This window comes from Gallus gallus, chromosome 5 (assembly GCF_016699485.2).
Source record: "Gallus gallus isolate bGalGal1 chromosome 5, bGalGal1.mat.broiler.GRCg7b, whole genome shotgun sequence".
Classification (NCBI taxonomy): Eukaryota; Metazoa; Chordata; class Aves; order Galliformes; family Phasianidae; genus Gallus; species Gallus gallus.
The window spans coordinates 29288020-29310130 of NC_052536.1; the positions used below are offsets into that span (position 1 = coordinate 29288020).

Sequence of the window (22111 nt, forward strand, 5' to 3'; positions counted from 1 at the left end):
TGAGTTTTCTGTAACTTTTTACTCAGTAGTGCAGTAAAAAGCATACAGCTTATGAGATAACAGTGTTATGTAAATAGGTCATAAAATGGAAACTGTTCCCTGTTTAGAAGTGTAGTGCCACTGAAGCAGGTAAAAATGGTTTTCATCCAATCTTCGTACTGAAAATTTATTTTATCTCATTTGACTGAGATTTCTTTGCTACTCTGCTTCCATTTATGAATAGTCCACTTTTTGCTGTTGAATAACAGAATTGCATTAATTCGTTAATCAAATTCTGTACATGTAAAACATTGTTTGATCTCTAATCTAATGTTCTGTTTCAAGGAGTGCCCAATAGCAGGTAATCAGTGTAAGATTAAAAATAAAAAGGTTCTGTAATAGATTGTTTCACGTGACAATTTCTCAGGAAGATCAAACATGCCAGATGTTAAACAAATATCCATTGAACTGTTTTCCTTTTGAGAACACTTAAAAGATTAAACTGCAGAATGTTTTACATTTCCTGTAATGTCATTTGCGATGTGTAAACTAATGCTAGAATCTCAATTTGAGATGAATACCCAGAAGCAAAACTTTATTGCAGTGTGTTTCAGGTCATTGAAGGATGAAAGAGTTAGGAAGACATGCCTCTAGAAATACTGTTCAATACAAGGCAGGCCCTATCTTGCAGGCTGTTTCCCTCAACCTGACTTGGAAGCAGTTGAGGCAAGTGAAATAGCAGAGGAGGCATATGTTTGTTTCTTAAAATTACTGCTGTGTGTAGCACTACTCTGTCCTTACCGACTTTTTCCTTTCTGTAGATCACTTAAATTTTATGTAAGGAAGGGGTCTCCACCATGAACTTTGAGTTGTGAAAAATACATAGCAAGACAACACATTACGTGTTAATTTTGAATACACCTAGCGTAAATAATTGCACTTTCCTTCTCCACATAATGTAATTCCTCTGTGTTCATGATAGAAAACTAGACAGCCACCACAGATGTAGTGATGCTCTGTAATTACTGAGAAATGTGGATTTTCCCAGGTACTCATTTCCCTGAATTCTATCACCGTATGCCTCATTTGGAGGCTGACTGTATGGTTGCTTCACAATAACTGCTATTCAAAGACATAAGCAAAGAAATACACACTTAGCTTGTCAGAAGGCATTGAATTTCATTGTTTTGATATGTTTATTTTAGAAAAGTTGCAGCATTAATTGTATTCATTTCCTATTAGTTTCTGGCTTTGACTCACTTCTGTGCTCAGAATGATTAAGAAACTTCTGGGAAGATGTTAACACATTCTCCTCTTCCCACATCCCCCAATTCAAAATATACATATATAAGCTAAAAAAATGCTTCAAAGCCACAAAAAAGGGAATTTCAGGCTGCTAAAATTTTTAAAATATTACCAAAAAATACCCATAGTGTATCAAAATAGTTAGGAACTGTTTGTTCATGAGAACTAAGAGGGTCTCTTTTTTAAATCCCTCTCACTTTGCCCAGATGTGGTAGAGCAGGAAGATGTATATTTTAAAAGGAGAAGGGACAGCTAATCTGAAGGAGCTTAAGAGATGCATTGGAAGCAGAGGCTGGTGACGTTTTAGCAGGTAGTGATGCCTGTGTGGTAGCTAGCCAAGAAGTCTGGTCCTATGAATTATTGAATGGAATTTGGGAATGAACTGAGATGACACCTGGAACCTAAAGTTGACTAAGCAAGATACTGAGACAATGCCAAGAAAGTGGCAGATAAAGAGCAAAGCAAATGAAGGTTAGAACTGAGTTGCAGGGAAGAAATGTCATTGATGGGACTGACAAGCCAGGCATATATTGGTTATATATAATTTGTTATATTGTGTTGAGGGATATGGTTTAGCGAGAACCATTGGTGAAGGGCGAATGGTTGGACTGGATGATCCTGTGGGTCTTTTCCAACCTTAGCGATTCTATGATTCTATAAATTTCTACTTATTTTTCAATCCAGAGGTAGGCTGTTCTTCTCTCCTAAGTAATTAATATATGTTTGAAGCTGAGAAAAGACTATAAAGTATGTGAATTTTGAGTGAGTATTCTAGTCATCATTTCAGGGAACAGGAGCACTACCCTGTAGAACTGGCATCTATGCAGAGCTGGATAAACTAAGCGATGGAATATGGTTCTGGCCTTTGAATTCTCATCTCAGGGAGCTGTCTTATCCAGAAAGGAAAGAATTTCAGACAGACTCCTTTCTTCAGCTTTTCCTAACAAATTATTTCCATTCTGCATGTTTGGTGGTGTGACACCTGCTCCAAGCTTCCTGTGGCTCCCATTTGTACAGAAAATGGTGGCAAAATGGGGGACGTAGGAAAGATTTGGGCCTGACATAGGCATTTCAGTGTCAGCAGCAACATCTCACATGAGCCTTAGTACTTGGGTGCAAGTTTTACCTGGCAATTCTTTGGCAGAATTAGAGACAGAATCCATTTGTCCTGGGAAGCATGTAACTCAGCTATTGGACTATCTTTGCTGTCCTCAACCTTTCTGGCTCTTCCCCTGTGCATCTTCTTTCTTGACAAATAATGACTCATGGAGCTTTTCATAAGACTCTTTTGCCTTTGAATTCCTTCCACCCAAGAGAAGGAAACAGGACTATTCTACAGCTAAAAGATGTGGGAAGAAAAAACTGTGTTAACTTGTAAGTGAAATGTTAATGTATAGGGCCATTTATTACTTTTTAAAAAAATAGCTTTGTCATATGAATAATTTTAACCTATTTTACGCATGTGATGTATAAAGCTTGTTAATACTTACATTATTTTTACACATTTACAACCTTTTCAACCTATTCACCTGGAAAATCTATGGCAAACAAGTGTATAGTACACATGCCCTATGAGAATTTCTTCTGAACTAAATTTCATTTGGATATAAGAAATTAATTCTATAATAAAATGACCTGAGAAAATCAAGTCGTACAGACCATAGCTCTGACTTTTTTTCTTGGGTCCTCAAAATCAACTGGTGTAGTATCTTCATTATGTTATTTCATTTGAAAAGCACTGAAAATGCTGTGACAGGAAGAAGGTGATAGGATTTTTAGGAATATTTTTCCTGACGTTACTTGTAAATTTTAATGTCGGTGGGATCTTAGCAGAAGTAGTTTAGAAGTAGTTGTAGTTTGGCCAGACTGCATGCTGCTTGGTCACAATTTTATGTTGTTGGAATGTGTTTTGCCTGTGTAGAAGCGGATAATCAGCCTTGCTAACCATATGCCTAAAAAATGTTATCTAATAACAGTACATCCTTGGTTGTACTAATGGGATTAAAACTATCTTGCATACTTTTCAAGAGGCCTTTATCCTGTGGAGACATACACACTAAGGAGGGACAACCCTGCTAGCAGTTGTTAAATTCACATACCATTTGCAACCTTTTCTAATCATACTCTTCCTAGGAAGCCCACCACATTTGCCACAGTTTCCTTGGAATGAGACCAAGTGTGCTTTAAATTGATACAAGCTTATTTGAGAAAGTCTGTCAAAGCTGTCACCAGAAACCAAAAATAGTTTCTTCAGACAGAAGGCTTGTTCCTTTCATGAATTTTTGCTAAGCAGATGTGGCTTCAACCACTGTTTGAATTTGTGTCTCACTTTCAGAGGTCAAGAATATTTCAAAACAGTTTTGACATAGACTCCTCTCTGGTTTTTTCTCGTGGTTACCTTTCAAAAGACAGCCAACCTCTGTTGGTATTTAAATGGAATTAATCAGAAGAAAGAGGGACCTACGGGCCTTTCTAAATCTCACCCATTCCTCTGCTGTGAGAGCAGAGCTGTTGCAGCTGGATTCCTGCAACTCCGGTGGCAAAGCACCCACCTGGAGTCTGTTCTCAGCTCAGCCACCAGATCTGGCAGCTGGTCTCACAGCTCTAGACTTCTGTCTTTGCACCTGCAACAAGGCAGTAAAAATCCTGACTTAATGCATATTCTTATTTCTAATATTGTTATTTGTTAGTGTACGTATGGCAGGTTATTGATGGCTTAAAGGAGCATCAGCTGTTGTGACTGAGGTCTTTGGGGTGTTTTGCCAAACTACTGTAACAGCATTGCGCATAAAGCAACAAGATTTTGCATTTTTTTTGTGTCCTTACATGGACAGATAGGTTGATGACTTTCTAATTCATCAGTCTTGTTCTGTAAGGACAGCCACTGAACTTTTCTTTTTCAAGGAAGGTGGTGAGCAAAAGACAATAAAAAACCACTAGCTGATTTTCTTTTAGATTGTGTTCCATGCACGATAGAGTTCATGCTATATCTAAGCATAGTTGTGTCTGTTTATAAATGAAAATCTCTCAGAAACATGAGAAATGACTTGAAACATGAGAAATTGATTTTGTAAAAATTATCAGTCGTGATTTTGCTTCTGCCCTGTACTGTAACTACTATAACCTTAATCCATAAATCCAGTCTTCTTTGGGAAAGTCTTAGCTGGTGTTAATCACGAAAATTAGAAAACTTGAAGTATAAAAAGATAATGGATTGCACCTACAAATGTATTCTTCAGTTCTATATGCAAACAAGCAGCTGCTCACAGAAAACTCTGTGTGAACACTGCAGTTTTAATTTGTCATCTTTGTTTTTCAGTGGCATACCTTTAATATCACTTACATTTCTGTGAAAAATATTTTTATTACTTACCAGAATTGTTTGCACTATAATGGATTATCTTTTTCCATTTAAAAACACTAAAACATTCTGTCTATTATCTCATTTGTAGTACAACTTGGAAAATGCAGGAAGGATATTGCAGTATTCTCACGTGTGTCCGTTATTCATTTTCCTGCAGAGTATTGGAAATCTGTGTCAAAATCCATCTCTTTGGCTGACCTTTGGGAAGGCTCCGTTGATGTGTTCTGGTAAGTAAAGATGAAAAATATCTATGAAATGAATGAAGCAGCAGTGAAGCAAAACTGTGAATATTTAGAGAGAAAGGAAATGAAAGTAAGACACTTGTTTATTTTGAGACCATAGGGTGTCTTGATGCTGGAATTATAATAAGTTAAAGAATTGTAAATATACTGTTTGCTTTCATCATTTGAATTTAAACACTGGTTTCTTTTTCATTAGAGTTCTCATGAAAAAGAGCTGGCCCATAAATCAAGAACAAAACTAACAAAGAAATACACCTTGGCTTCTGTGAATGATGTTGCCAGCAATAAATGTAGAAAAATCCATAAAATGATTATGGAGCCAAATAAAGGCTCAGGATTGTTGGACTGTTTGCACTGGTTGTACATGCAATCTCAAAATCAATGCCTACATCAAACGTGCAGCAATTAGGCTTCAAAGATTATCTGATTACAAAGTATGTGAAAAGCCTGTGAATTTTTGTGCACTTTTATTAGTCTTGTTAGTGTGCAATTTCATTTTCTTTGCTTAGAAAGGTGAAGTTTGTATGATTTGTGGCTGAATTATGGCTGAATTAACTTAGTATCAGTTATTAATTCTGAATCCACATTTGCACATTTAGAGGCTTTATTTTTCGTAAATTCTTCTTCAAACAGACTTACATAGCATTTTTTTCCCTTGTCAGTTGAATGCTTAAAAGCTTTGTGTGAAATGATCACGATCAGGTTACACATAAAATCAGTATAGTATGGAATTCCTGACAAATATGCATAGTGTTGTGCTAATGTGATCTGTGGTGCACTCCTAGTGATACTAGATACTAGAGGAGTGATGTGACAGATGATATGAAGGTTGCGCCTCAATTTTATTGAAGAAACATCCTATCAACAGAGGCAGTTGATTACAGCCACAAAACTTTCAGGCTCTCTTGCAACACCTTGCTTGTCCATGAGGAGTTGTGTGTCTCACCTCTTGCCCACAGGTACAGTGACTGTCACCTTCTTGCTTGAGCACCAAACTTTGAGTAGCATCCTTCATCACATTTTTTTGTGTGAATCAGTGTGCAGGACTTTTAATTCTCGTGGATCACTGGGATATTTTCTGCTGCATTTCATTCCTAAATTTGATTTGCTGCAACAGTGCATAAGGCAGGAAATGTGATACAAGGAAACAATACAACATAAGAGAAACAGAGTTGCCTAAATGAAAGTGCAGTGTCATTTAAGATGCCTTCCACCATCCAAGATAATTGTACAGATCTGGCAGAGCTGTGAAACATAGGGGGAACTGTAGGACCCCTTGGAGTATCAGTGGAAAGTGTACAGTGTCTGAAATGGCACTGCTCAGGTAACTGAATCTCGTGCTGTCAGTCCTATCAATGTGCCTTTCTACTGGCATCTTAAAACCTTTCAAGTTTTAATAGGCTCCATACTAGTTGAGGATTGAGGAATTTGAATGATGAAGAGAATATTTTTGTCCTTTGAACTGAAATTGAGGAGAACCTGGATGATGAAAATGTCAAAAACTCATAGATGCTGTGCAAAAACAATTATATTTAGACACAGATTGGACATGGTATCTTGGCTGCAAACTGAGTCAAAGATGTTCCCTGGGACTTTGGCATGCATAAGCAGGGTGGCAGCCTTCCCTTCTAGAGTGAGAGTGAAATACACTTAGCATACATGAAGTCTCTGCTTAGCAAATCCCTAAACAGTCTGCTCAGTGACAAATACCTGTGGATAAGAAGCATTGACTTTGCTATCCCTTTCATTTTGCAACCATTTTTTTTTTCTTTTGAGCTGTTACAAGTGTGGAACAGTCTTCAGCAGGGTTTTATGTGGTAACTGTGCCTACAGTGTAATCTAAATTTTCTACTCGGTTCTGCAAGACTTTTGTTCGTTCAGGAACAGATGGAGGTCAAGTTTCTAAAAGACATAAGGAAAAAAAAAAAAGGTTATTTGAGACAAGCCTTGGTGGGTTTACCTGAAAAGGTTTTATCTTCTCCAGGAGATAGCACATCTAGTATAGAATGACATGAGCGCTGAGTCATCCTGATGGTTTCCCAGTTCAGTACAGACTCTTATTTATGCTGTAGAACTGCTGCTGTGTAGAGTGATCTTTCGGATACCTCAAGAATTTAAGACACTTGTGAACTGCATTCTGCAGATCCCATTTGTAACACAGGACTCTTCGTATTCAAAAAAGCTTTACACAAAGTTTTTTGGCTTCAGACAGAAGCTTGCTGTTGCATTCTTTTGTACTGAATAGAGGCTTTTACAGTGTAAATGTCCCCTTATCTAATTCATAGGGTTACTTCTAGCCAGCCAAGACAACTGCACTTAACTGTGCCATTGTTAAGAGGTGATTTTATTTCATCTTGAATATATTGAGGGTTTTTTTCTTGAATTTTGTCTCCCATAGGGTAGAATGAAGTCTGGGGGTCTGTTGTATGTTCCTATGAACTTTATTTAGGTATTTCTGTGGGAAGTGTTAAGGGGGGGTGTTTATCTGAATGAGCTGTGTCTACTTATCACTGATTGTTGTCACTTGAAGGATGGTCCTATTCCTTTTGCTCCACTGGTACTTCCTTCCAGCCACACAAGTTGTGGCATCCACTGGATACCCAGTGAGAAGCTAGTGCATGGAATCTTTAGTGCAAGCAGCTAAGTGTGCAGCTTCTGCTGTCCTAAGAAGTCAAGCAGTTTCCCTAATGCTGCTTCTTGTAGTCTCCAGGCCAATTCAACACCTTTGCTCAAATGAGAAGTTATCAACAACATCCCCTCCTACAGCAGCCTTTTCTTTTTAAATTTTCCTTGTTGCTGATAGATTTGTCAGTGAGAAGAACTGAGAAACCAGCTCAATGTGATACAGCTGTAAATACTGTACTGCTTGTAGTTCTGTGACTATGAGAACTGACAAAAATGTCAGCTTGGTCAGGAGTACTGAGTCATTCAATAAGATTAACTGAACAGTATCTCCAAGGTGAGTTATACTACAAAGGAATGTATCCATATTGGGTTATTTTACATAGTGATAGTAAAATCTATTCCTTTTTTCTTTTCTTGATGAAATTCATTTCTCTTGTTTTACTAATTTCTAACTGTTGTTTCTGGTTGTCCTTCTCATGAAGATGAGTTATACTTTTAAAGCTTAGATTCTCGAAGTTATTCATGCTTTAGCATCTGACCTGTGTTAATCATAAGATAGGAAGTTCTTTTGGTGATGAGATGAAGCATAGGCCTGGTGGGCCAAAAGCAGTCACAGATGGATCCCAAACGTATATGAAACTGTGGTGACTACTCTTGTGTGAAAACCCAGTGGTTAGTGCACTGCAAAAAATACAAGACCTCAGTATTAAGATATTGTGGTATATCTCTTCCAGTTATCCCTTGCAAGAAGGTAACTGCTGAAGGAAGCCAAAGAGTTCAAGGTACAATGATACACGCTCCAACCCTGTGGTGCTTGTCAGTCTGGTAGGACATGCTCCACAAGGCTTGAGTTTGCTAAGACTGAGATGCTGGTACTTCTGGGTGCCTGATTCATAGTGTCTGAGCAGAGAGGCAGCTTTGGTTATGTTTCTTTCTGTCTTGTTCATCTTTGCCCTACACTGTCTCACAGTGAGTAGACAAACAGAACAGAGCTTTATTCAGAAAAACTTTGAAGTCTGTCTTTTAGTTAAAAGATCTGAGACATCAAATTGTAATTAAATCAGATACAAATTAATTTGCTCATCCTGCATACTTTCCTACTGCTTGGTTCTTACTTATGATTTGTTTCATACTTCAGAGTAAGAAGACCAAGGCTTACAGTGTTAGATTAGCTGTCTGTTCTGAAGCACCTTTTCTGCAAAAACTTCTATCTCCTTTCTTCTCAGCCTGTCTGCCAGGATTATTCAGTACAAATGTTACCTCAGTGATTCACTGCCTCCATTTTGGAGGAAAATCTCCTAGACTTCTTAAGTCTAGGCTTTGAAAACTTATGCAACTGCCTTTACTGGCTCTGTTTAGAACTAGATTCTCTGCTTTGTATACACTTTCTCTGCCCTTTCTGTTGAGGTCTTTCTACTGGATAGAGAGCAATGTAAATAGAGAGGAAGTGTCATGCCTGTTTCTGTAGGCTGGTGGATAGGCCACTTGTCTAAGAGAGAGCCCTGGGCTCTGGTTCCTGCTCACTCGTTTGATGATAGACTTGAATATTCAATATCAGATGCAGATGAAGTTTAAGGGACTGAGGCTGGAACCAAACTCCAATCCTCATCAGCAGCTGGAGTGGATTGTGAATTTTTCATTCTTGGCTGCTTAGGAGCAGTTCATTAGTGTTTTGGAGAGTCCTCCCATTCCCCAGCCCAACCCAGCCTGCAGTTTGGTGATGAGTGCGTTATGTAGGCAGTGTAGGCTTGGATGCCCCTGGGGAAAAGATTCCAGTGTTTGCCACCTGGGTTGTTGCAAGTCAGTGAATGGTATTTGGGACAAAGTGGAATAAGTGCAAAGTGTCTGTGAACAGTAGTGCAGTAGTTTGCTTCTTTCTGCCACCCTTGTCTTCTCATCTGTCTATGATTCCTCAGCTGTCCTCCTCTGCAGGTGTGAAACTTTCATGACAATCATAGTGACAGTATACTGCTAAACCTCACCATCAGAAGACGTGGTGTTACAATTGGCCAGATTTCTGTGTGTGTTGTATATATGATAGTGGATAGTGGATGTCTTGGGGTGAGGGAATCAGTGTGGTAGGCCTCACAACTTCCTCGTGTCAAGAGGAAAAGAAAATGGGAAGCCAATACTGCAAGGATACACAAGAACTTCTAGGAGTGCAGTAGATCAGCACAGAGGCTGGAGTCTTGAGTGGTGAAATGGCAGTCATGGAGGTGACCTGAATACTGATGGGCCAGATCTGCACAGAAAAAAAGAATGAATCTGGAGAGGAAAGCCAGCAACACTCAGCTGAATCCAGTGTTCCTCATCCTCATCCATCCAGAAACACAGGGTTATTTCTTTCTCCGGGTGATGAATTTAACAGCATTTCTTCTACTCCACATTTTACAGCTAGCATGCAAGAAATCAGGAAAAGGTTATCCACCAAGAGGGTGGTCAGGCACTGGAATAGCCTCCCCAGGGAAACAGTCACAACACCTAGCTTGCCAGAGTTCAAGAAACATCTGGATAGTGCTGTCAGACATAGAATCTGATTTTTTGGGTGGTTCTTTATGGAGCCAGGAGCTAGACTTGGTGAACCTTATGATTCCCTTCAAACTCATGTTATTCTATGATTTTATTCTATGAAAATAGAACATTCTTGGTTGAAACAATGTATCTCCAGAGAAAAGAGAAAATTTAGAGCTCAGGGACATGTTCAGGTTGTTATGGTATAAGAAGATAATGCATAATAAAATTGGGTCTGGGGCTGTTGGTATCTGTCTACAAATGCTCACAGCCAACCCCTAACATGTCAGATCCTATATAAGAGGCATGAGCTCTGATGTATCATCTTACAGCCAAGATTGGCTACATTTCTGAATGAAGATAATTGTTCTGCTTTACCTCACAGACAGCAACTTGATAATCTACAGTCTAGGCTCCGGGACCTCTTAAAGCTCTCTGCAAGATACAACTTTTTGATACATCTCCAGGCTTTGAGAGTGCTGTATTCCTAACAACTTGTGACCAGCTTGTTTTAGAAGGAGCATTTTTCTTCTGAACATAAACATGAATGTGACGTAATTCAATGAACTGCATTGAAATACTTCTGGATTTACTTTGATATGGTTGACAGCAGAATTTGGCTCTGTATGTGTTGGCATGTGCTCTATGGGACATTGTGAGAAAAAACAACAAAGTTATCCTTCATAGACCATGTTTCAGCTTGCTGGTGGATCTGAGCTTTAAGCACTACGCTCTAGTCTAATGCCAGAAATTTTACTTACCTTTGGATCTCCCCATTGTAAACTGTCTGCCAAAGCTTCAAGACTGTAGGTGTAAAATACAGTTAATAAGCTTTACACTCTGAACCTTGCCAAGCAGAGTGAGGTCTATATCTATTAATGACTTGTATCATAGCATATCTGAAAAACTAAGGCTTTAATTAGAAAAAATAAATAAAAAAAATAGAGAATGCTCTATAGCATAACTAATTTCGGTACATTAGTGCTACTTCTCAGAATATAAGTTTTGAAAAGATTTGCACTTACTCTTACTAAAAAGAAAAAAAAAAGGAATATAGTGTCACGGAGAGTTTTTATGCCTTCTGGTTATCCAGAGAACAGGTATATGCACAAGCAGCATTCCACATGATGTAACAGCATGTAGGCAACTCACCTAAACTTAGCCTTGAGAAAGAGGTTTATACTTCTTGTCATCTGAAGTCTAATCACATAAGGGGCTGTATCAGTAAGAGTACAGTTACAGAAATTGATTATGCTCCTTTAGTCAACTCTCATTAGATCATACCTGGAACAGATCATCCACTTACGAGCCTTCACAAAAGAAAGCCACTGGTAAACAGCAGTAAGTTTAGTAAAAAGCCACCAAGATGGTTGGGGACTGGAGCATTTGCCCTCTGTGGAGAGGCTGAGGGAAATGAGATGGTTCAGTCTGGAAAAGAGACAACTTTTAATAGCAGCCTTCCAATGCCCACAAGGAGATTACTGTGAAGACAGAGCAGAGCTGAGCTGAAGAGCAGCAGAATGAGAAACAATGATAATAAATTGAAACAGGGCAAATTCTAACTAGGTATAAGGAAAAGTTGTCTCTTTGAGGATAATTCATGATTGGACCTGGTAAAATAGAGAGGCTGTGGCATTGAGCAACCTGGCCTGAATTCAGTGTAGACCTTGCTTTGTGCAGAAGTCAGCTCTGCAGACCTCTTTATGGTCCCTCTCAACTGGAATATTTCTGTGATTTTGTGATCTTCCAAAGCTACCACTATTTGCATCAGTAAAGGTGAATACAGCAAATTACCAAAACAAAATAGTAATTAATTTTGTCTGGATGTAAATACTAATACAACATGCAGTTTAAAGCAGTAACAAATGACTGGGCATCGCCTTGACTTAGCTTTCTCTGCTTGGTACCTCTTGCATTTGTTATGAAGTCACTAATGTCAAGCCAAACTAAATGAGAGAGAGTTAGGCTATTATGTTGCTTGTGATTTACTAAGCAAAGTAAAAAAGGATGGATGAGTTTAAACAAAGTTACACTGGTAACTGAAGCAAAAGTATTAAAAACCCACAAACAAATGCACAAGAAATAAGAGATCAAGGAGAGTAAGGACTATCTGAGCCTTTGATTTTCATCTTTTTTGACATTTCAATATATTTTGCACATGTTAAATTAGTATTTTCATCCTGTATTCCTTTGGTCACATTCTGAATTTAAAAGTTGTGCCTACACTATAGCTGCAGGATTTCAGGAATTCTTGGTGACTGCATAAGTCTTTTGGGACAACGGTCTACATTTCACTTCAGCACAAATCGTGTAAAATTTAGGTAATGCCAGGCTTTCTATCTCGTGTTATTAATACGTAATGGGCCAGTTGTATATGAAGATACACATGGGATTCACAGTTGCATTCACGTTCAGTTGCCAAAAAAAGTATAGTATGCTTTAAAATTTGACTTGGTACAGATCAAACTGCTATTATTCCTACTAGCCAGACTATAGAGCAACACAAAGCTATCAGATCAAGAATTACATTTTACCCTTATATCTCTGATTGTGAACAAGATTTGTATATGGATGCCACTAATTCTAACAGGAGAAATAGCTATGGACAATTGGTTATCTTGTTAAGAACAGCAATGGGCAAGTGGATGTAATATAGGTTGAGTTAATATAGATTTCTAAGAGGGAACCTTCATTTTACTTAGTTTATGTTGCCATTATTTTTTAAAACAGCTAGATAAAATTTTCATTAATCTACTTCCAGTGTTTTCAATCATGCTGCAACATAAGATACTTGGTGAAATTATTAAGATCATTTATTTCAGTCTCTGTGTCTGAATGGCACACAGCCAGAAGTCTAGTCAGAGCATTATTCAGTGCACACAAGCAAGAAAACAAATTAGTTAAGAAAGTTATTACTGATTTTAAAGCATTTTGGCAAAGAGTAGAAGTCCTGGATCAAAACACAAACAAACTGCTTACATTTCACAAAGTGTGATGGGCTATAGCTGATAGTTAACTTACTTGCAGAGTGTAAAGCTTATTTGCCAGGAGTTCACATTTTTCACTTAGTAAGTCTTCTTCAGTCTTATTTTGCCACTCTCTCAAACTGAGCTGTAGCTTACTCCTCAAGGCATAGCTTTGACTCTATTTTCTCTATTTAGACTCTACTCAGAATGATTAAAACTTCCAGAATCTGATTTTATGTGTTGTACTTCATGCTTTAAAGATAACTGAAGACATGATTATGGTTGCCAAGACTTTGTAGCAAGTAAATTCTGTTAACCAAAAGACAGAAGATAAACCACAGATACAACCACAACAATTTCTTAATTAACAGCAACTACCCTCAAGTTATGTTTTTAAACTGAAAGGAGTTATCTTTCCTCCCATTTTCACCACTGTGGCTGCTTTAAGTCTCCACACTTGGGTTACTATAGAGTGTACGGCCACAAACACACAGATAAGTCTCAGCACTGGTGCTACTAATTAAATCACAGTGAAGGGTATGATTCTGCAGCCCTTGTGTTGTCAATCCATGTACCTCGGCTATAATACAGTAGGATCGACTTAATTATTTTGACCAGGGATACCTGGATTGTTTCTCAGAAATTTCCAGTATTATGAAACGTAGAGGAGGCTTGATGTTAAGAAACATGGAGGTCTATGTTGCTGCATAAGAGCTATATCACACCCTCCAAATAAGAGTCACAGGAGCCAGCAATTAAAGTGGGAGCAGCTTATTACAGTCATCAGGAGATGCAGAAGAAAAGAATACATCTTAACTCATTTGCCTTGTTGAGGCAGGTTGTTCTGGGCCATATACTTTTGAACTTTTAGTGTGCTCAAGGGTGGAGATTCTACAAGGTCTCTGAACAGCCTCTTTCAGTGATGTATTGCTTTGATTAGGAAGATTTTTTTTTCTTGTATATATACAGAATTTCCCATACTGTGACTTGTTTTCATTGCATGTCATTTTTCTGCTATATATATATATATATATATGAGAAAAAGCTTAGTTACATCTTATCTGTAACATATTCCCCTTCCCTACTAGTTGAAGACAACAGTTAGATTTCCCTTAGCCTCTCTTAAAGAACAGTTATTTATGCTTCTCTCGTACTACCCAGACCCCCTTATAATCTTGGTAGTTTTCCACTGGACTTCAGTATGTTCAACAGAGATCAAAGCTGGATATAGTAGTCCAAACACAATTTTACAAGTGCCACATAGAGGAGAATAATCATTTTCCCTGACTGTTACACACTCTTGCCAGTATAGTCCAAGATGTCATTGGTCTACTTGGAACAATTCTGACTCCTCTTCAGCTGACTATCCATGGTGCCTGGTCATCTGGCCAGTTTCCATCAACACTGAAGTCAATCAATTCAATCTATATCTCCAATAATTGTCTTCAGGGAAAATATGGAAGCCTGACTATCTATAAAACCTTGCTAGAGCTGTTCACCTTGCATGTATCCAAAACAGAGCTCAGTCAGGCATTCTTCATTCAGTTTAGTATTTGTTTCTTCTCACCATGCCTGCCTGCTTTCTTGCAAAATGGCATGTACTACTCCTGTGATTTCAGGAGGTTTTTCTTGAGAGCTGGTCAGCTTTTCCAGGCCCCTTTGCTTTTTTGGAAAGCTTTATCTTATCTGAAGATGAAATCAGTTGTCATAGAACTACTTCTGTCCTTTTTTTCATCAATATCTCAACTTCCAGCCTGTCATGGCCACTGCAGCTGATGCAGACATAGACATTCATATCAATTCTTCCTTTTTTGAACAACGGGTCCCCCTAGCTGTTTAGTCCAACATGAACACCACAAAACTTTCATTGGCACACTGCAATTATCTCCCAGATTGCTTGTGCCTCTTAACATTACCTTTCCAACAAATGTCATGCTGGATATATTTCCCCAGGAGAACCAGGGCCTGCTGTCATGAGGCTTCTTGCAGTTGCTTGTAGAAGCATTTATATGGTGTTTACAGAGCACCAAGGTCTTGTCTTTTCTTTCTTGCCTTGCCAGCAAGGACTCTGGAGATGCACCAGAAGCTGGGATAGGACACAACCACAGCATCTGAACCAAACTGACCAAAGGGATATCCCATACTGTATGACTTCATGCTAAGCAATAAAACTGTGGAGGGATAGGTATTTTTGTTTTCTAATATGTAACTGCCTACCTCTTTTTCTCCTCCACATAACCATCCCTTTATTGCCCAGAATAAGATTCCAGGGAAAGGATAATCGACAGTTTTCTTATTAAAACTTAACTACATGAAAGTTCCCTAAATGTTTCATTTCAGAGATCTACGGAGGAAGAGAAAGACACATCATGAACACAGCGAATACAGTGCAAATGGAAGATACTCCAAGAATAGCACAGAAATAAAAAAAAAATCTTTCAAAGCCAAGAACATAGGAACAGACTTAAAGCACAGCTCTGTTGCTTGGTTGTTACTTGGTAAACTGAGCACACCTAGAGAACAGAATATATACACTACTGACTTCCCTGTTGCATATAGCAACTCTGGGATCAATTGTGAAGGGCTTTTTTAAAATTGAAATGAGATTATGTGAGGCAGTCTTTTAACAGTAGATAACAAATCTCAGTTGGATGGTTGAAATTGTCTTCCTTTGACTAGGAGGATTTTGAAGACAACTCTTGACAGCTTAGTAACTTTAATATTTTGCTTAACTAAAGAGAAAAGTTAGGACATGTGAATTGTTGATGAAGAAATCCACATCTCTGCCCTTACCTAATATCAGCCATTTGACAGTCTTTTTTAAGAGAAAAACAGGCGAAGAAATGGTGAATTGTGCACTTGTCATTAATTTGTCAACATATTGAGGTGATTTGGGTCAAGATAGTGGCTGCTCAGCCAAGCATTCATTGCTTCACTAAATGCTGAGAGTAGTACAAGAAGTTGGGGAAGCCTGTAAGAAAGTTTAGTTTGGCAAAGAAATGAAGAACCAAATAAAGGAGAACTCCAGAAGGAGACCTTCTCCATCAGTTCACATGACACCTAGAGTGATCAGGGGAATTGGGGTATGTCGAGTCAGGAAATTGACTAAGGGCAGTGTTTATCCCCAGTAGGAGAGCTTTGAGGTAGGAAACGGGAAAGACTGGGAATCTCTTGACATGTTTTAAGAGTTCTTTTATGAGCTCATAAGCCCAATATCCTCATAGGTCCACAAGCAGTAAAGACAGAAGTGTTTGTTTCTCAGTTTAGGGACCCTAGTTTCTTTCATGTTTGATTCAGAGTTTTTATCAGCCTAAATAAAAGTTTCATTGATACAAGATGAAGAGAGATAGCCCTCCCTGATTTTCCTGTGTAATAACTCTGTGTTTATATTAAGGACACAGAGGCAGAGCAGCACGTCTCTTATCTTACGGGCTGCTCAGTCCATTTCTTTTTCCAGTAAATGGAAGGGATTAAACCTAAACAAGAAAAGGAATGACTACAAAGACAGTAGGTGTACTGCAGCAGTGATATCAGTAAGATCAGAGTTCTTCTCTAGAGGCATTTCACAGGTACAACCTATAAAATTTATTCTCTTCATGTTTAATAGGGATTAGCTGGTGATAGAAAACAGTTGGGTTCTGCTGGCTTTCCCTTGGAAATTTCTATCAATTCTATTAATTTAAGAGATGAGAAAGGGTGTGCAAAGCACTGAGATCTCATGTCCCACCCTCAAACTTGTTCACTGCAGTAACAGTGAAAAAAATAAGTCTTTTGCTCTGCTGAAGATATATGCTGAGAATTGCTATAATTTTAACATTGTTACTGTTGTTTAATTTATTTGATCAGAACAGGGTTATTTCCCTTCCAACGTAAATGATTCTATGATTTTATGTAGTGTCTTCCTCTCTCCTTCAGGTACTCTGAGGTGATATAAGGGCTGTTTTATCTAGGAGCTTCCAAAATCATGATCTGCTTGCATAGACATAGGTAAAGCTTTCGGACTCAGCTGAATGCATTAATGCATTTTGCAAGTAGACTCTAAAACACTCAGTTTAATGCTAAGTCTGAAATATATGTGCAGTAAAAACCTACTTCTAGGTCTTTTCAACTACGGCAAAACTACAAACAAAAAATGTGTGTCTGAAAATGTGCAACATGGCCTGCAGAACCTGTGCTAATCACACTCAGCTCCAAACAGAAAAGATCTCTTTTTCTCTCTCTCATGCTTATTTATTTATTTATTTATTTAATATTTAAAAGAAAAGTTAAATCTTAGATAATGATGGTGTAGCGGATTTCACTAACGGGCAATTCAGAATGCATTTCTATCTAAAAAAGAAGATGCATTTCAAAAGCACTTTAGTTTCCCTCACTTAAAACTGCTTTTTTCTGTCATAGGTCCTTATCAACATGAAAACAAGAAATGTTTTCAAAAGAATAGGAAAACAGATGAAGTAATAGGTCTTCTGCTCTGGTGCATTCTGGCTGAAAAGGCACATATATCTTGGAACTGGGGGCTATCTTCATTGTAAATATGCCTGTAGGCAATTAGTTGAGGAAAGATACTGATCTTCTTCAGAACAGCAAAGAAATGAGCTTCCAAAGTCATCCCCAGGCATGTTCTTTTTAATTAAATCTTGGCTCTCAGGATTCCTACAACAGGAAATTTTTGCCTGCATCTTGCCTGTATTGGTGGAGCCAGCTGTTATCACAAGAAACAATGCCATATTCTTGGTTCTATTTCTTTTATCTATTTTAATTGTGTGTGGTAAGAAAAGTCATTATAAACTGTTTTTCCATTAAAGGCGAAATATCCATCCATACAGAAGGTGTTTTGTTAAGGTAAGGAACTGGTATTTCAACCTGCATGGATGCTATTATATTTCTCTGCCTACAAAAGCAACAAATACAGTGTCAACTGTACCTGTATCTTCTAATTGGCTTTTATGACTTGATTACAATACTTCCCAGCCTCATTGTGCCATCTGATTCACCAAAAAAAAAAAAAAAAAAGAAAAGAAAAGAAAAAAAGAATGGAATCTAGCCCCTTTGTAGCTGATCCTGCTTGATATTTCATGAAGAGAAGATCTCAAACCTGTAAGAAACATTTGCATAAGAAGCTATATTCATATTTTACTTTGATGGCAATCTCAGCTTCAATGAAAAATGATTTTAGCCTGAGCGAGAAGTGTTTTTATATCAGACAAGCTCAACATCCAGCAGTCTGAGCAAGAAAACTGCTTCTGAGCTCTCCAGCATACTACAAAAATGAATGCAGATTAGTCTCCAAAGAAATATAATAATGAGACCATTGCCCTATACAAGCCTTCATAACTTCAGGCAGAAATTGTGCTCCTGCTATAATTTCCCTGTGATCTTCTAATAAGTCGGTATTTTTCTATCGACTTTCAGAACTTGTCCTGCACTGCTCTCTCTCACCCTGGAGTGAATGGAGAATACCTGTGCAATTATTGCTGTTTAGAATAGAAGCATATGGTTAAAAAAACCCATATCCAAATACGAGAGCTTTTAGTTTTGTTCTAGTCAGAAGCAATGGTGACAGCATTTGCAGGTAATTTTTTAATGCTGACTGTGGCAAAGTAGACATGCCTGTATGCTGGGTAGTTTTTAGTGACGTGCTCCCTTTTACTCCTTTTTATTCTGTTACTGTTGTTACTGTAATATCCAAGAAGCTAAGGGGAAAAAAAAACAACAGAATTCTAGTTGTCAAATTGCAGCTCCAAGCTATATTAATTTTGTCAGCTGAAATTGAGCGCTCAATACTTGTAAAAATACTCTGTCAGTAGTAGTAAGGATAGATCTGATAGTTGAGTTGTTCCAGATGACAGCTTTCCATGGAGCCACTGCAAGAAAAAGTGACAGAGAAGAAAGAGAAGTGGGGAGAGGAAGAGAGATGGGAAGGGAAAAGGAGCTAGATAGCAACCTTACTGCATGTTTTATGTCCTCCTATTGCTTGAAAAATTCTGTTAAGTAAGCAGCACTAGTGGTAGATATTCTTCATGAAGCAACAGAATGAGGTTCAAGAAACACCTCATCTCATCAAAGCTGAGCTTACCTTTAAACATAGGCTTATCCACATACACCCATACACGTGCACTCACTCATACAGAAGTCACTGATTCAGGCTAAATCTCCTCTGAGCCTGCTTAGGAAAAGACATTCTACTATGTTAGTGTCATGTATAGTCACTGAATCATGCCAGTGCTGGTATTCCAGGCTGTAAAATAAGTATGAAAAGTCCTTGAAGGAGGATGTCATCTTATTTTAATCTCCCTTGAATCTCTCTTGCCCCAAGAAACTGTATGTGTCCCCCCTTACTCAGCTCACAAAATGAGCTTTTTCTGTGGAAAAGTGGACCACAGACACTTGCGAACACATGTTGGAAAGGGAGATTGGCACTAAATGGTGTAAGTCACTATGTTGCTGACTCCAATCTTCTGAAAATGAGACCTGATCTGAGGTAAATATTTCTGAAATAGTTTTCCTCCTTATTGCGTAGAAAATTCATTATGACGGCAACTGGATTAAAAAATAAAAGTTTAATTGGGCTGCATCTTATAATGATAACTTGTGGATCTTTTTGAAAACTCAAGGAAGAAACTTGTGTATAGGATCATACTCTAAAAAGTTTCAATGATACTGAGCATAGTGTAATGTTCAGCCAAATACTGAAGCCGTTCTCCTCTGTGATTCGTAGTGAATACAGCCCTTGAAGCATTTAATGCCTTCAACTGCCCTGAAAAATGTGATTCCATTTTGTTCAGGAATTATGATGCTTGAGAAAGTATTGCTTCAAGCAAGCACCAGCAAACTCAATGTTTATGAGAATTCCAGTGTTCAGGAACAAAACCTGTGGATATGGATTTTTGGAATGTTACTGTTAGAAAAATAAAGCAAAGGAGAGGAATATGGCTAAAGATGTGGCACTTTGCTGATTATTAAGTAGACAGAGGAAGTGAATTTCTGGGATACTGTCTCTACTGAGAGTTTGTGGTTTTATCCAGCCTAGTGTCTGGCCTAGACTTGGCTACATGATTTAAAAAAAAAAAAAAAGTAGATCTAATTTTTTAGCCTGGAGTGTCTATGAAATTGTTCAGCAGAAACATGAAAGCCTGCATGAGCTGAACTGGAAAGCAGTAGGACATTGTGTAATAAATAGAAGTCAGGAAGGTGATTGGGGAATAGCATTTTCCATTACACCAATCCAGAGCAGAAAACTCAACCACAATTTTTTTTTTCTTCACCATGTGTTCTCCTTCTCAGTTTCTCAGAATGGCACTCAGTATATTCAGACATAGATTCATTTTTCATTTCTCTTGCAATTATTTGCAAACTGAACCATGAGACTAAGTTTACCATGTTCAGATCTTTCAAAAGAAAGTACAACTGCCAAGAGTTTCTGGGGGTTCAGAGATTTTGTTTTTACAGACTTCTGCAAAGATGGTAAGTTAACTCCAATACAAACAGCTCTTTCATTAGGTTTTCAGTGATTGTGACAATGAAATCAATTTTTCAGAAAGCACACCATTAATGTGTAAACTTGTCTTGTTCCAGAGAGAGCTCTGTGAAATAAGATGGATGTTTACATACTTAAAAAGAGAAGTCATTGAGGAATAATCATTTTATTAGACAGTTTTCTTTTTCCTTGTGGTGATTCAGAGTACATACTGCTACATGGCAAGCTGTTTCCAAAGAAGATGATGATCTCTCTTTAGTCTTTGCAAACTGCTGCAATTTTTCTCTTTCTACTTCTGTGCCCTCAGTAATTACCTTAGCCTACATCTGCTATCGGGGTGTATAGCCCTGGAAGTAGATTAAATTCGAGGTCTATGTAGAAAATAAGATCATAACCACCGACTCTAACAAGCCTCAGAGATGGACTGCTATGGATCTGAATACTTACAGAAAAATTTCTACTCACAGACTAACTATGCTTCCAGGTCACAGAAGCAGGTACTGCTTTTTTGGAAGTACAGTTCTGCTCCAAGCCTCTTTCGATACAGCTGTGTTCTCCTTGAATGGAGGAGTCCTTACAATTCCCTCAATTAACTCCCAATCCTCTTCTGAACTGGCATTCCCTTGCTTTGCATTGCCTTCCTTGTTTTTTTATAAATTCTAAAATGCCTTGCCATAATCACTTTCTACTACTTTTATTTAAGTTTGATTTTTGCAAATTCATGTATCACTGAATTAGTAGTGAGACTATATATATATATATAAGCAGTTTTACAAAGGCACTGAAAAGCACATTTCATCACAACACAATATACTACTGCTCTGAGATTACCTTACGTAAGCAGAATAAGCTAGGCCAAGAGTGAGAACCTGCCTGACCACACAGCTGCCATGCTCTGAGGACAGGAGCTAACAGTATGCTGTTCAGGGTGGTTGGAACTAATCCGGATACCTCAAATACAGCACTGATCTGTGTTATGAAGACATATTTTAATTCCCATTTTCAATAATCGTTGGTAAGGTTTTTCACTCTTCTTGAAAGTTAATTCAAGTTTTGATGGCAGTGAATGTTAGTGCATTGAATCTCTGACAGGATTAAAAAATAGTGATTGTGAAGGTTCACCTTCTTGGAAGGAGCAGGAGATGTTTTGTCCTTTATTTATTTGGAAGGCCTGTATTTGCCCCCTCTGCAGGAGTAAACCTGGTGAGTTACAAAGCGAAGTACGAGGGGGAACTTGACCCAGCTGCAACTGTCTCCCAAACTGTCATTCTGTTCTTCCAGTACACACTGCTCTCTGCTGGAAGGTTGTGTGTGTGTGCAATGTGAGAGCCACCAGTATGCCTCAATCAACCAACATGCTGTACCATTCACTCTTTCTTACATATTTCTGCCAATAAAAGGAGTCTTATGAGTGGGAGGCAGTTAAGACCATGCATTGTTAATCCTTCATCTACCTCAGCTTCTGTATTTTTGTCTAAATAGGCTCAGTTTCTCATCTGTTGAAGCAGTAGATGACATACAGGCAAGTAGCAAAATGCCCCCTGGATGACACTCATGAAACCATTCTTCTTTTTTTTCCCCCCCACAAACAACTCAAACCTCAGAGTGTATTGCTTTTTGCCTGGTCCTCTTTGACATAGTA

The 22111-nt window shown here is 38.2% G+C and overlaps 2 long non-coding RNA genes across 7 annotated transcripts in view; one reads left to right on the forward strand and one right to left on the reverse strand.

Moving 5' to 3' along the window:
• The window catches only part of LOC107053494, a 236712-nt gene that overhangs the window by 168036 nt on the left and 46565 nt on the right, over positions 1 to 22111 (forward strand). For all 6 annotated transcript variants that reach the window (XR_005860233.2, XR_003075261.3, XR_005860234.2 and 3 more), the window contains one exon: positions 4806 to 4875. This is a non-coding gene — a long non-coding RNA (uncharacterized LOC107053494). The remainder of the gene's footprint in view (positions 1 to 4805; positions 4876 to 22111) is intronic.
• LOC121110827 lies at positions 4559 to 13185 on the reverse strand. Its single transcript, XR_005860238.2, has 3 exons — positions 6601 to 13185; positions 5837 to 5998; positions 4559 to 4872 (listed from the first exon to the last, which is right to left on the reverse strand). It is a non-coding gene; the product is annotated as an uncharacterized LOC121110827 (long non-coding RNA).